The sequence below is a fragment of the Zootoca vivipara genome, chromosome 4 (assembly GCF_965207765.1).
Source record: "Zootoca vivipara chromosome 4, rZooViv2.hap1.1, whole genome shotgun sequence".
In the NCBI taxonomy this organism is placed as follows: domain Eukaryota; kingdom Metazoa; phylum Chordata; class Lepidosauria; order Squamata; family Lacertidae; genus Zootoca; species Zootoca vivipara.
The window spans coordinates 93990325-94004582 of record NC_142587.1 but is presented as its reverse complement, the minus strand read 5'-3'; the positions used below and the strand labels follow the sequence as shown (position 1 = coordinate 94004582).

The window sequence follows — 14258 nt, the reverse complement described above, 5'->3', positions numbered from 1 at the left end:
GTGCACTGGGAGCCATGGGAAGACATTGTTGCCCAGGACTCCCTCAAAGCTGGTGCCGGCCCTTACTTTTGAAAAACCAATGGTTCAGGCATCGACTTGCCGCCTCCAATTGCAGATGTTACAGGAATCTTGTGTACGTTAAAGGAACACAGTATCGGCGGCTCATGCTAAGTTTCTAATATAAAACTCGGTCCCGAATAACTTGCCCAGACATCTTTTTGAAGCGTTATACTCTCTGACATTCAGGACATCTTTGACGAGCCCATGTTTAATTGCCATTGTTATGCTGGGGTAATAAATGCATGTCATGAATATTGGGCCTTCAACTCCCTCGCTAGATTGAGCCAAGGAATTAATTTTCCCATTTCCAAAACCAGGAGCTACCCTGAGGCGATGGGCGGGGGCGGGGAATAAATTTAAATAACTAAATAAAATCAAAAGAGTAAGCATCGATTCATGAAAAGAAGCCGATTCCCGAGCACAGAACAATATCTGCGGGTTCCCTTCCCTAGACGATCCTGCTCTTTGCTTTCAAATTGCATCTCAGCGTTGTCGTAAACACCAATTCGCGAAAATGAAATAAATCCCAAGAAGATAAATAAAAAGATGACAGTTGCATAAACATATGTGCAGGCACCCACACACCCCCAAATACATATATTGTTTTTAACAAGACTGAGCCGCGTAGTGTGTTATGCACTCTGAAGATTGGTAGAGCCCTGGCTGGTTGCTGGTTTTTAACATGATTCGTACTCTGAACTGAGCAAGGGTGAAGAGCTTTGCTCTGTCCGCTGAACCACTCTCAGCTCTCAGAGCTCTTTTGCCCTCTGCTCTCCAGAAGAGGCTTTGCTCCAGCTCCACTTGTACACCCGTGTGCAAATTAACCAAAACAAAGCATATTTTCTATGCCACATCGATCAGTCTGTCAAGCACCCACAAAAGAAGACGTTTTGGGGGGTGCTTCAGTTATTATGGTGTCGGAAGCCTGAAGCCAATAGAAGGAATGATGCGCTCACCACAATATACTGAGGTTCTACGAAAGACAGTTATTCCAGAGTTGGAAAAGAGGTATCCTGACAGTACTGGGATATTGTAGCAGGACCTAGCCCCCTGTCACACATCGAAAGTGGTGAAGAAATTCATGACAGAGCAGCAAATTGATTGGCCAGGGAATTCCACGGATGTAAATCCCATTGAGAATTTGTGGGCTAGATGCGAACGTTGCCTCCATGCTGTAGACTGTACGACTATGGAGAAGCTCATTCAAGCGCTGGTGTGGTATAGGGATCCGAAAAGTGTGGTACAGGGATCTGAAAATCAACAGTGAGTGTTTGAAACTAGTAAACTTCATGTTCAAATGCTGCTTAAAAACAGCGGAGATCATATCCATTACTAATGTATGTATATGTGAGTTTTGTACATGCATATGTGAGTTTTATACAAAAGGCTACTGTACTAAATTCATTGTTTCAATTAATTTGCACAAGGGTGTATTATTCAGCGCATAAAGCTGGCTGCGGAACCTCTGGTTCCAACATCTCTTCTCATGAGGTGACCAAAGTATTGGAGCCTCAGCATCACGATCTGTCCTTCCAGTGAGCACTCATGGCTGATTTCCTTCAGAATGGATAGGTTTGATCTTCTTGCAGTCCATGGGACTCTCAAGAGTCTCCTCCAACACCATAATTCAGAAGCATCAATTCTTCGGTGGTCAGCCTTCTTTATGGTCCAGCTCTCACTTCCATACATCACTACTGGGGAAACCATAGCTTTAACTATACGGACCTTTGTCGGCAAGGTGATGTCTCTGCTTTTTTAAGATGCTGTCTAGGTTTGCCATTGCTTTTCTCCCAAGAAACAGGCTCCCTGGACAAAGACAACAGCTGTCCTTTGTCAACAACAAATTGTGACTGTTTTTTGTGCTGAATACATGCTATATGGTAATTTATGGACCTAATAAATATCTCAAGCCATTTGCACATGCAGAATGTAGGCACCCTATATATAGAAATGAGCAAACCAGTGATATTTTAGGGAGCAGGCTAGCAGGCGGGGCCCATTACGCACATCCTAGGAGCCTACACAACACAAAACACTGTTGCAATGCTGTATGTAGGTTTTATTCTATTTTTTTTATCTTATATTTTGGAAATGTACATCCAGTTTTTTCTTGCCTTTTTATTTCCCCCAAGAGAGTGGGGCCCTAAGCTATAGCTTGTTTAGCTTACACGTAAATCTGGCACTGATTGAGGCCTGCGGTCAGCTTTCCAACTACACCCTCCAAAAGAGAGGAGTTTCTTAAAACAAAAACATTGCCCACAAGTATCACAATTGCATCCATCAAAGAGAGGTCTTGCAGATGAGCGGCAACTTAACTGCAATGGTCAGCAGTTCTGAGAAATGTTCAACTTCATAAAATTACCTTGATAGTTTAGAAGGTTGGAGGTGACTTTCCTCTTAACAAGTTATGCTTCTCCAATGGGGATGTCATAGGCATGGGGCGGGCGGCTGGAGGCTTGTTAAACGAGCCAGATTTTCAAGGACCCGTTTCTTGTATAATACCCTCCATTAAGTTTACTGATTCGAGCAAACTCACTTTATGTTTCGTTGTGGAGGAAACTATCGGTTTTACTGTTTGCTTAACAAAAGGGAACTTCCCATAACGACCCGTAATTGAAAATGCACCATCCCTTCTTAACCCCTTGACATACTTTTATGGGTATTGTACTTTTAAAACTCAACTTTTAAAAGTAGGAATCTCCTCCTCCAGCATGATTAAACAGTTTGGAAAACGGCTTTCTGATCCAGTGCGCCTAGAATAAAGGCACCATAATAGAAATCATGGCTTCTCTCTCTCTCTCTCTCTCTCTCTCTCTCTCTCTCTCTCTCTCTCTCTCTCTCTCTCTCTCTCTCTGTTCTGGCACCTCTCCGGTGGGCGCCATTGGTATTCTAAGAGAACAAGGAAGGTGTTCATGGTGAGCTCAGGCACCTCTTTTTCTAGAAAAATAGCACTGAGTATAAGCAAGAGTTTTTGAATTCGTTTGGATGGAGCAATGTAGCTCAGTACAACATAGCAAAGGTGCCTGATTTCATACCATGGAGATGAGGGGTGAGGGATCTCCTCTCCCCCATGTTGTGGGCCATGTTTGGGGGCCACAGAACAGCACCGAGTGGCACTGAGGCCAGAGTTGAGCAGGCCCCAAGTCAGTAAACTATTGAGATAGAGCAGAAGAAGAAGGGGGTCTTTTTGAGCTCCCGGCCCACATTCCTTTCCAAGCAACCTTCCAGGGACCACATGTGTCAGAAGTCCAGGTTCCCAGCTTGATAACACAGTAAGCGCAGGTGCGGTAATTAAAAAGAAGGATTTATTGCAAAAACAAACTGATAGCTCCAGACGGCTTCAACAAAGCCTCCGGCATCATTACTCAAGGTGACCCTTCTGAAGACTCCTTCCGATGCTGACAGAAGATATTGAACTTACGTCTCTGGTTTTGCTTCCTAAAAGCCCTCCCATTCACCGACACTTTGGACTTAGTGGATCATCTCCAACCTCTTCCTTTTCTGAGAGGCTGTCTCTGAAACTGTTTGTGCCTTTTTGTGTGTCCTGTGAGCTGTGACTGTGTTCCAGCCTGCTCTCAGCTACTGCCTTATCAGCCTGTCCGTCAAGGTCAGGAAGAGCCGAAGTCTGCAGCTGCCGGCTCTCCCCTGCCTGACTAACATCTAAGCCTCTCTGTTCCTGGCTGGTGAAGGATGTCATCTGAGGAATCATAGAACTGGAAGGGATTCTGGGGGGTCATCTCGTCCAACCCCCTGCAAGTAAGGGTGCAGTCTGTGGAAAGTCCCGAGGGCCTGATAAAGGAGCCCGGGGGGCCCATTTGGTTCCTGAGCACAAGGTTATCATCCTTCACTCCTCTTTCTGTCTCTTTATGCTTCCCTCTTTTTCTTCCTTGCCATTCACATGAAATCTGCCAAACCTTTGCCCACTCCTCTTTGTCAGAGGAAGGAAGCTTGTAACAAACAACAACACTGAAGAACAGATTTCAACACAGCCCTGCTTGTGACACAGTTCGCAGCTTGAAAAACTTATCAGCTGAAAAAAATACTGCAAAAAATGTGTGTTTTGTGATGCAACGTCTTTAGAAATGCATATTTTAGGGAGTAAATATGTTCAAGATACAAATTGAAATATGCATTTTCATACATACATACGTGTGTGTGTGTGTGTGTGTGTGTGTGTGTGTGTGTGTGTGTGTGACTACTGTGGAAACAAAACAGAGCAGGCAAGCAAGACAGATCAGAAAAAGACAGATGGATCCCTTGGCGGTGATAGCTAGTTGTGGGGTTCATCACTATCCCCTGAACTGTATAAACACAGACACAGTCTCTGCTGAAAGGCTGAGTGGTGATTACCATAAGACCGTCAAGTGCATCTTGACAATATAACCAGAATAGTAAATATTTAATACGATGCAGCTTGTGAACAGCAAAGCAAAATTAAATGAAAAATCAAATAAAATGAGCTTAGAGACACAATAAAGTTACTTATTCAGTGCCTGGGAAAGGCTTCGTGTGAGTTCCCCCAACCCCTCCAGAGGTACCAGCGACTAGTATCTTGGGTGTTTCCCATGGGGCACCGTGGGCATGCCAGTGACAAGAGGGCTAACATGCTCATTCTCTTGCACCTGACAGAATTAGAATCATAAAATCATAGAGTTGGAAGAGACCACAAGGGCCATCCAGTCCAGCCCCCTGCCAAGCAGGAAACACCATCAAAGCATTCCTGACATATGCCTGTCAAGCCTCTGCTTAAAGACCTCCAAAGAAGGAGACTCCACCACACTCCTTGGTGTGTGTGTGTGTGTTTGTTTGTTTGTTTGTTTGTATGAGAGAGAAGGAGAGATGGGGGAATGAGCCTGTTGGCCCAACCTTCACTCTGCACATGCTGGGGGCTTATTTTCTGCAATGGCAGGACCTCTTCTCCTCCAGTTGGATCCCCACATTGTGGGGAAACTACACACAGGTGTTTATAATGAATGAGACCATTGGTCCATATGAGGTCACTTTTGTCCACCCTGGCCAGTATTGGCTTTCCAGGGGTTCAGAATGGGAACTCCTTCAGTCCAGCTGGAGATGCCCAGAACTGAATCTGGGACCTTTGACCTGCAAAGCAGATACTCTACCACTGAGTTACGGCCCTTCTTCAAGTGATGGAAGTGATGCTATCAACCGCCTGACCTGGAATGCCTCCTTCATGAAGGTTCTCGAGGAAAAGGCTCAGGACCACAATACCTCAAGGACCGCCTCTTTCCATATGAACCTACCCTGAGATCATCTTCTGAGGCCCTTCTTTGTGTGCCTCCTCCACAAGAGGTCAGGAGGGTGGCAACCATAGCTGCCAAGTTTTCCCTTTTCTCGCGAGGAAGCCTATTCAGCATAATGGAAAATCCCTGAAAAAAAGGGATAACTTGGCAGCTATGGTGGCAACATGAGAACAGGGCCTTCTCTGCAGTAGCTCCCCATCTGTGGAATGCTCTCCCCAGGGAAGTTTGCCTGGTACCTTCACTACTCACCTTTAAGCGCCAGGCAAAAAATGTTACTTTTCAACCAGGTCTTTGCCTGACTTGATCTATATCCTATACCCTTTTTTAAAAAAATTAAAGAATAAATAAATAAATAAATAAAGAATAATAATAATTAAAAAAAACCAGAAGTGCCATTTGAAAATCAAGAGCACGCTGTTTCCCATTACACTGACCGACAGAACTCAGGAGCAAAGGAAAACCCGGGCATTGTCATCAAAACGAGTCACATGAATTCAAAACATTAGTGTGTTCTTGGAAATGCCAGCATACATCGCCCCTTGTTTTAATTAAAACTTAATTTTAATTAAAAAATCAATCTTTGTAATGAGAGCAAATATCACCTAACACTCTATTTTCAGTTTTGCTACCCTGCAGCTATCTTGATTGTAGGAACGAAAGGAATGCTTTTTCAACAAGTCTAGCCAATTCTCTCCCACCCCCCACCCCCTCTCAGGTTTTATTTTCCAGTTTGCTCACAACACTGAACAATTTACGAGTTGCATGCATTTAAATGCAGGGGCATTCCTAACAGTCTTTGGGTTGCGTGTGGAAGGGTTAGCAATGCAAGCTGACAGGAGTCAATGCACATTAAACACCTTCCCATTCACACTGGGTCCCAATCATGCAACAATTCCCATGTGTGCAGTGGGAGCTTCCTCTCCCTGTGCCCTCCCCAAACATGCTCCAGAGGGTTGGGGCATAGCTGCCAAGTTATCCCTTTTTTAAGGGATTTTCCCTTATGCTGAATAGGCTTCCTCGCGAGAAAAGGGAAAACTTGGCAGCTATGGGTTGGGGGGAACCCCACAAAACAGATTTAGGAGATTGTTCCATTGCACAGCCCAAAATACTTCCACGGACAGAACACTCACATAGTGTTACTTTGGATACAAGCCACTGGCTGCCGGTGATTTCACAGAGACTCCAGGAAGCACTTCGCTAGTAGCAAACAGCGATGTGAAGAAGAAGTGTGCATGCACACGAAGTGGTATCTGAAGAAGTGTGCATGCACACGAAAGCTCATACCAAAATAAAAACTTAGTTGGTCTTTAAGGTGCTACTGAAGGAATTTTTTTATTTTACTTCGATCCAGACCAACACGGCTACCTACCTGTAACCAGAGCGATGTGAACTGGCACATCAGTCCAGGAAGGAATAAATGTACACATGGAGGAAGCTTTCATGAATTGATGACCTTATTGGATTTTGAATAGGTCAGAGTTCCTCAAACTTGACCCTCCAATTCCCATGATCCCTAGGTAACAGGACCAGTAGTGGTCAGGGATGATGGGAATTGTAGTCTCAAAACATCTGGATGACTGAGTGTGAGGAAGCCTGAAATAGGTGCTCACCTGACTGCAAGACATCTGACTATAGAATCTTATAGTCGGAAGGAAACCAAGGGTAATCTAGCCAGCCTTCTGCAATGAAGGAATCTCAGCTACAGCATCCATGGCAGATGGCCACCCAACCTCTGCTTAAAACCCCCCAGGAAGGAGAGTCCACCACCTCTTGTGGGAGTCTGTTCCACTGCCGAACAGATCTTACCATCAGAAAGTTTTTCTGAATGTTTAGTCAGAATCTCCTTTCTTGAGCCATTGGTTTGAGTCCTACCTTCCACAGCAGGAGAAAACAAGCATGCTCCCTCTTCCATGTGACAGCCCTTAAGATACTTGAAGATGGCTATCATATCTCCTCTCAGTCTCCTCTTTACCTGGCTAAACATACCCAGCTCCTTTAAGCGCGCCTCGTAAGGCTTAGCTTCCAGACCCTTGATCATCTTGGTTGCCCTCCTATGCACACCTTCTAGTTTGTCAACATCCTTCATAAACTGGGGTGCCCAGACTCAAGGTTGAAAAACAGTGCCATTAGGACCTGATGTTAACCGCCACGCATGGACTAGCACATAGTGTGCTGAACATAAGATAACAGCCAGCCTGTTTATTAGCAGCTGCCTGCTTTGCTGCCAAAAGAGGATTCCTTCTTAGACAAGGAACTAATGATCTGCCTCCACTCTCATCTCCGGAGGTGGTTCTTCTCTTCCTTTTTCCCTCCCACAATGGGAGTCGATTTCATCGACCTGCCAAAACGTGCCAGAGTTCTGCCCCCTCTTTTTCAGCTTCCTCTGCTGACCCTGCATGAGCAATGGTCTCTTTGGTGATGGGTGAGGCACGGACCTCCCATTTGCGAAGGTTTTCGACTGCTCGCCAGCTGCTACGAGTGTGTTCCAATTAATGCTCTCACCCTTCAGCGCAAGATTGTTGTCTTGTGTGCTCCCAGTGTGTGGGCTTTGGGGGGGGGTGTCAAAACTGTGCTCCTTCCCATATGTCGGGAGATAAACGCAGGAACACTGCAAGAACCCACAGACCTTGTCATCGTAGCATCTCTAGTTCATTCCAGGACAGGATGTGAGGAAATCAAAAGGGGCGAGGATTATGTACGGCACATTAACACATCAAGGAGCAATGGTAAAAGCTGAGGCTGTCTTGGAGCTTGTGCAAACGCCATTGCAGTCAATTTTGAGTCATTCGATACACATCTGCCTTTACTTTTGTGGATCTGGAGAGGATATCATGGTATAAGCAGCTTCTGTCCAGTATACCTGAAGGAGCGTCTCCACCCCCCATCGTTCTGCCCGGACACTGAGGTCCAGCACCGAGGGCCTTTTGGCGGTTCCCTTGTTGTGAGAAGTCAAGTTGCAGGGAACCAGGCAGAGGGCCTTCTCGGTGGTGGCGCCCGCCCTGTGGAACGCCCTCCCATCAGATGTCAAAGAGAAAAACAGCTACCAGATTTAGCTGGTGATATATCACAATGTTGAAAACCAGGTATCACCCAACCCTATTGAGTATCACAGCATCTGACATCTCAGTTCGTAGAGCATGAGACTCTTAATCTGAAGGCTGTGGGTTCAAGCCTCACATTGGGCAAAAGATTCCCTTCCAACTCTACACTTTTATTATCTATCTTCAGCACTACAGACCGACGGGAAGAGGCGGAATTCAACTCATTTCACATTTAGCGGTGAACCTACCTAATTTGCACTTTCGGAAACAATACACAAACTGAAACATAGCCATCATTTGAAATCTGCGCTTCTCCAGATCTTGCAGTAAAGTTCTCAAGCCAAGCAGTGTGTACGGCAATGCGTAGACTAGATTAAAGTGTGCATCGAAATGCACATATTTGTGAAAGTGACATGCACTCTATTAGGAAAATATGCTTTGCAAAAAAAAGTGTATTTGTTTGATTCTTAAAATATATACTGTACATTGCTTGACTGCAGGGGCAGGGGACGGGGGGACGGGAATCAAAGCAGTTTACAAATTATCCAAAGTTGCGTTTTAAACATGTGCGTATTGGGATAAATATGCACCCAAACACTGGTGAAATTTCATGATGATTTCAAAACGTATCTGTAAATCAAGAAAATCGTAAATAAATAAATAAAAATAATCACAAACTGATGTGGAAAGTGGAGAACTGCGCTTAAGATAGGAAGAAGGAGAAACTGAGAAAAACCAAAAGTGACAGATTCACCCATCTCAAATCAGCATTGATATTTGGTGGTTAACTTTGTGTTAGATATTATTTTCATAAAAACCGCTTACTAGCCTCTCTCTAGACACTATTGCAACTGTGGGGGTCGCCAACCTTTAATTGGGTTAATGCTAATCCAATTCCCTCTGAAGCTGAGTCGCCTCATCCATTTCAGACTTTTATTTATTTATTGACTTAGCATATCTCACCCTTCTGGTATAAATAAACCACTCAAGGCAGTTTATAACATATAAAAATTCCATAAAAACAGTGGCAATAAAGGGGACAGGGCCAGCAGCTTAAACATAATAAAAAAAAATACTGCATGTGTACCCCACAAAATAAAAGCCTGCCAGAATAAAAAGATACTGAACCACTGGGCAGAATTTCAAATTTGTTTGCATTTTAATGAGAAACTACCTAATTCACATTTCCTGAAGCAAGATGCAAACCAAAGAACAGCTACGCTTCAAAATCCCCCCTTCTCTGGATTTTGCAGTGGAGGTCTCCAACCAAGACAGTGTGTACAAAAATCCTTCTATTGGGGACAAAGGCACCTAACATGCATGCATTAGTGAAAATGAAATGCAAAATATTAGGGGAACATGAGTGCAAAAATGTGCTTATTAGGAGACATGTATGTGAAAATGCTGGCAGACCTTTATGATTAATATGTCCCACAATGGCTATCAAAATTATACCTCAATGCAGGCTTCCAGGAAGGAAACCAAGGCACAAAAAACAACAACACTCAAGTCCTTCAAGATCCTATTAAGTGGGATTGCTTCCAAACGACTCTTAAGGACCATCTGCTTTCAGGGTTCCTGAAAGACATCCATTATTGCAGCCTGTGAACAAACTACAGTGGTAGCTCGGGTTAAGAACTTAATTTGTTCTGGAGGTCCGTTCTTAACCTGAAACTGTTCTTAACCTGAGGTACCACTTTAGCTAATGGGGCCTCCCACTGCCGCCACGCTGCCAGAGCTTGATTTCTGTTCTCATCCTGAAGCAAAGTTCTTAACCCGAAGTACTATTTCTTGGTTAGCGGAGTCTGTAACCTGAAGCGTCTGTAACCCGAGGTACCACTGTATTGGATACCAAACCAAGAAACAGCAGGACTGGTTTGATGAGAATGATCGTGAGATTGAACGCACTATTGACAAGAAAAGGAACGCTTTTTGGATCTGTCAAAGAGATAGAAACAAAGAAAAAAACCTATGCCAACACTAAGGTTGAGGTTCAAAGAAGAACCAGAGAACTAAAGAACACCTAGTGGATAAAAAAGCTCAAGAGATCCAGCTCTTAGCCAACACTCATGATGCACAGAGTTTCTTTAAAGCCACAAAGACCATCTATGGACCAATAATTCATGGCATATGCCACCTACGCTCAACAGACGGTACCACACTTCTAAAAGATAAAGAAGCTATTGCATTGCACTGTAAAGAACATTACCAACATTTCCTTAACCACAACTCCCCTGTAGCTGCTGAGATCCTCTCACAAATTCTACAAAAACATATTAGACATGAGCTAGCAGCAGGAGAGTTGTGTACAGCTATTAACTGAATGAAAAACAATAAAGCCAGCGGACCTGATGGGATACCTGCCAAAGTCTTCAAAGTGGGCAGAATTGAACTACCCAGAAAAAAAATGTGAGCCTCCTTCGGCTCCTCCATGATAATATGACAGCAACAATCACAGATAACAATGGCTTTTAAAGTGAACCGTTCACAGTGGGATCAGGTGTTAAACAGAGTTGTGTTATCGCCCCAACTCTATTCATTATTTTCATTCCCCTGATCCTATACATTGTTGAAAGGAAACTCCCCACTGGGGGAGAAGAAACCATATATCCAACAGATGGAAAGGTCTTTAACTTGAGAAGGCTGAAAGCAAAGAATAAGGTTACCATAACTTCTGTCTTAGAGCTTCAATATGCTGATGACAACGTAGTGTGTGCATGCTCCAAACCACCCTAAATAGCTTTGCAGAAGCTTACGAAAAGCTTGGCCTATTGCTCAACATCCAAAAAACCAAAGTGCTGCACAAACAAGCACAAAAAACCCTCTGCAGCGCCACAAACCCAACTCAAAGGTGTAACGTTGGAAAACGTTGATCACTTCTCCTACGTGGGCAGCTATCTTTCCACAAGGGTCAACATTGATGATGAAATCCAGCATTGCCTTAGCTCTGTGAGTGCAACTTTCTCCCGAATGAAGTGTGGAGTGTTTGTGAACTGGGACATTCTCAAGGAATCCAAAATGCCTGTTTACAAAGCTATTGTACTGCAAACCTTACTGTAGGCTTCTATCACTTATAAACGGCATCTACAACTCCTTGAAAGATTCCATTAAAAAAAATGCATATCATTTGGGAAGACAGGTGAACTAATGCCAGTGTACTGGGAGAAGCAAAGATGACAAGTGTTGAAGCAATGGTTCTTCAACATCAACTTCGATGAACTGGTCATGTTGTTCGGATGCCTGATTATTGTCTTTCAAAGCAACTACTCTATTCCAAACTTAATAATGGAAATCGTGATGCTGGTGGTCTACAAAAGAGGTTTAAAGACTCTCTCAAGGCAAATGTAAAAAAAAAAAAGTAGTATAAACACCGACAACTGGGAAACACTGGCCTGCGAGTGCTCCAATTGGAGAACAGCCTTTACCAAAGGTGTCATGGACACTGAAGATGCTCAAACTCGGGATGAAAGGGAGAAACATGCTAAGAGGAAGACATGCTTGGCAAACCCTCACCTTGATCAACTCCCACCCAGAAACCTATGTCCCCACTGCGGAAGGACGTGTGGATCTAGAACTGGCCTCCACAGTCACTTACCGACTCACTGCTAAGACCGTGTTTATGGAAGACAATATTACTCAGTTATGAGTGATTGTCAAAGAAGAAAGGTTACAGAACATGCTTGCCATGCATGAGACTCTTTATCTCAGGGTCCTGCATTGCAAACTCCTGCATCGCAGGGGGGTTGGAGTAGATGACCCTCAGGATCCCAACTCTATGAGTCTAGGATTCTAGGAAGCAGGCAAGGCATGCAGGAAACAGCAAACAATGCTCAGGATCAACAGTGCATGCTGGGTAGACAATGCACTGGGTAGATCTCTTAGGGCCTGGAATACAAGTGCTTCATTATTTTTTTAGCTATTGTCCCCCTCACCTCCATGCTTTTAACTGTTTCACCTTGAGTCCCTGTCAGAGAAAGGCAGGGTACAAATAAATATCTAATAATATCCAGCCACAAGGAATACGTAGTTAGCACATGCTCAACAGTGCTGCGTGTCTGCAGTCAAGTCAATGTGTTATTGCCACCCTGTGTTTATTTGGGTTCTCTGGTGTGAAGGATTCATGTGGGGGGGTTAAGGTTATCAATGGCCGTAGTGAGAGGCAGGAACACTTCTGCACATTTCCACTGTCGTCCCCATCAGTTGTCTCACAGCACAATCCTACTCAGAGATCAGTCCCCTCTGAGCTCATCTGAGGTTTACTTACAGGTTTAAGTGGATACTGGAAGGCAGCTTTTGTGAGTCATCACGTAGCCAACGCCGTGAGTCATCGCATGGTTATGTAGCACCCGTGACATCACCCTAAACCGGAGAAGACAAGCAGCTGTGAGTAAGGACTGTGTCACAGGCCTTGGAGAAGGGAACTTCTTCGCCTGGGAGCAAGGCTGCAGAATTCTTGAGGACTGTATGTTCATTTGGGCCTCAGAGGCTTGCTTGGTTGCAGCAAGGACCAGGGAAGGGGGAAAGTAGACAAATGCCACCCTCTCTCTATGGCCCTTGGGACGTTTCCGGATCACACCCTTTCCCAGGCCATGCCCCCTATCCCCAGGTTGTGCCCCTCAATGGCCCTGCATTGCTTCCTCCTCAAAACATTTTGTGTGGGTGCGCCAGAATAAACCGGGGGAAAACAAAAAAAATCCATTTTTTTCGGCTGGGGACAGCTGGAAAAACGGGGGTTTCCTGGGGAAAACGGGAGACTTGGCAGCTATGACATCGTGAGATACTGATCTACCACAATGCCTGAAATAAGGATGGAGCTATGGAGAGGCATTGGCTGGCTTCAACATTGTGATTTTTGCAGAGCATACACATCATTGATTTGCAATATATTGCCAGTTCAAAAACTATGAAACCAATATCACGATATGAACTTCAGACTTGTTTTGGATGACATATGGCTATATCGGCCAGCCCTACCCTTGAATTGGCTCAGCCTAATCCTGAGAATTGGTTTCTGCTTTGGTATTCACTAACCAAGTGCTTTCACTGCATCCATGTCAGAGGCAGCCTTGTGTCTGAATACCTGTTGCAAGAAACCACATTCAAGTCCTGCTTGTCACGGGCACCTGATTGGCCACTGTGAGAACAGGATGCTGGGCTAGGCAACAGCCTGATCTACCAGGGCTCTCCATCACACACTTCAAAGAGTGTTGCACCTCGAGATAGTCTTCATTGGGAGGGGTGGCTAACACCCCAGAGGACAGGATCACACTTCAGAATGACCTTAACAGATTAGACAACTGGGCCAAAGCAAACAAGATGAATTTTAACAAGGAGAAATGTAAAGTACTACACTTGGGCAAAAAAAATGAAAGGCACAAATACAGGATGGGAGACACCTGGCTTGAGAGCAGTACATGTGAAAAGGATCTAGGAGTCTTGGTAGACCACAAACTTGACATGAGTCAGCAGTGTGATGCAGCAGCTAAAAAAGCCAATGCAATTCTGGGCTGCATCAATAGGAGTATAGCATCTAGATCAAGGGAAGTAATAGTACCACTGTATTCTGCTCTGGTCAGACCTCACCTGGAGTACTGTGTCCAGTTCTGGGCACCACAGTTCAAGAAGGATACTGATAAGCTGGAACGTGTCCAGAAGAGGGCAACCAAAATGGTCAAAGGCCTGGAAACGATGCCTTATGAGGAACGGCTTAGGGAGCTGGGTATGTTTAGCCTGGAGAAGAGAAGGTTAAGGGGTGATATGATAACCATGTTCAAATATATAAAAGGATGTCATATAGAGGAGGGAGAAAGGTTGTTTTCTGCTGCTCCAGAGAAGCGGACACGGAGCAATGGATTCAAACTACAAGAAAGAAAATTCCACCTAAACATTAGGAAGA

General features: G+C 44.5%; 1 protein-coding gene across 5 annotated transcripts in view; it reads right to left on the bottom strand.

The window, feature by feature from the left end:
• Nucleotides 1-14258, bottom strand: part of TENM4 (teneurin transmembrane protein 4) — a 632564-nt gene that overhangs the window by 544497 nt on the left and 73809 nt on the right. For 4 of the 5 annotated variants that reach the window (XM_088668426.1, XM_088668427.1, XM_088668428.1 and 1 more), the window contains exon 2: nucleotides 12627-12721. The exons of the other annotated variant lie outside the window; for it this stretch is intronic. The gene's annotated coding sequence lies outside the window, so the exon portion shown is untranslated. The remainder of the gene's footprint in view (nucleotides 1-12626; nucleotides 12722-14258) is intronic. 5 annotated transcript variants of the gene reach the window in all.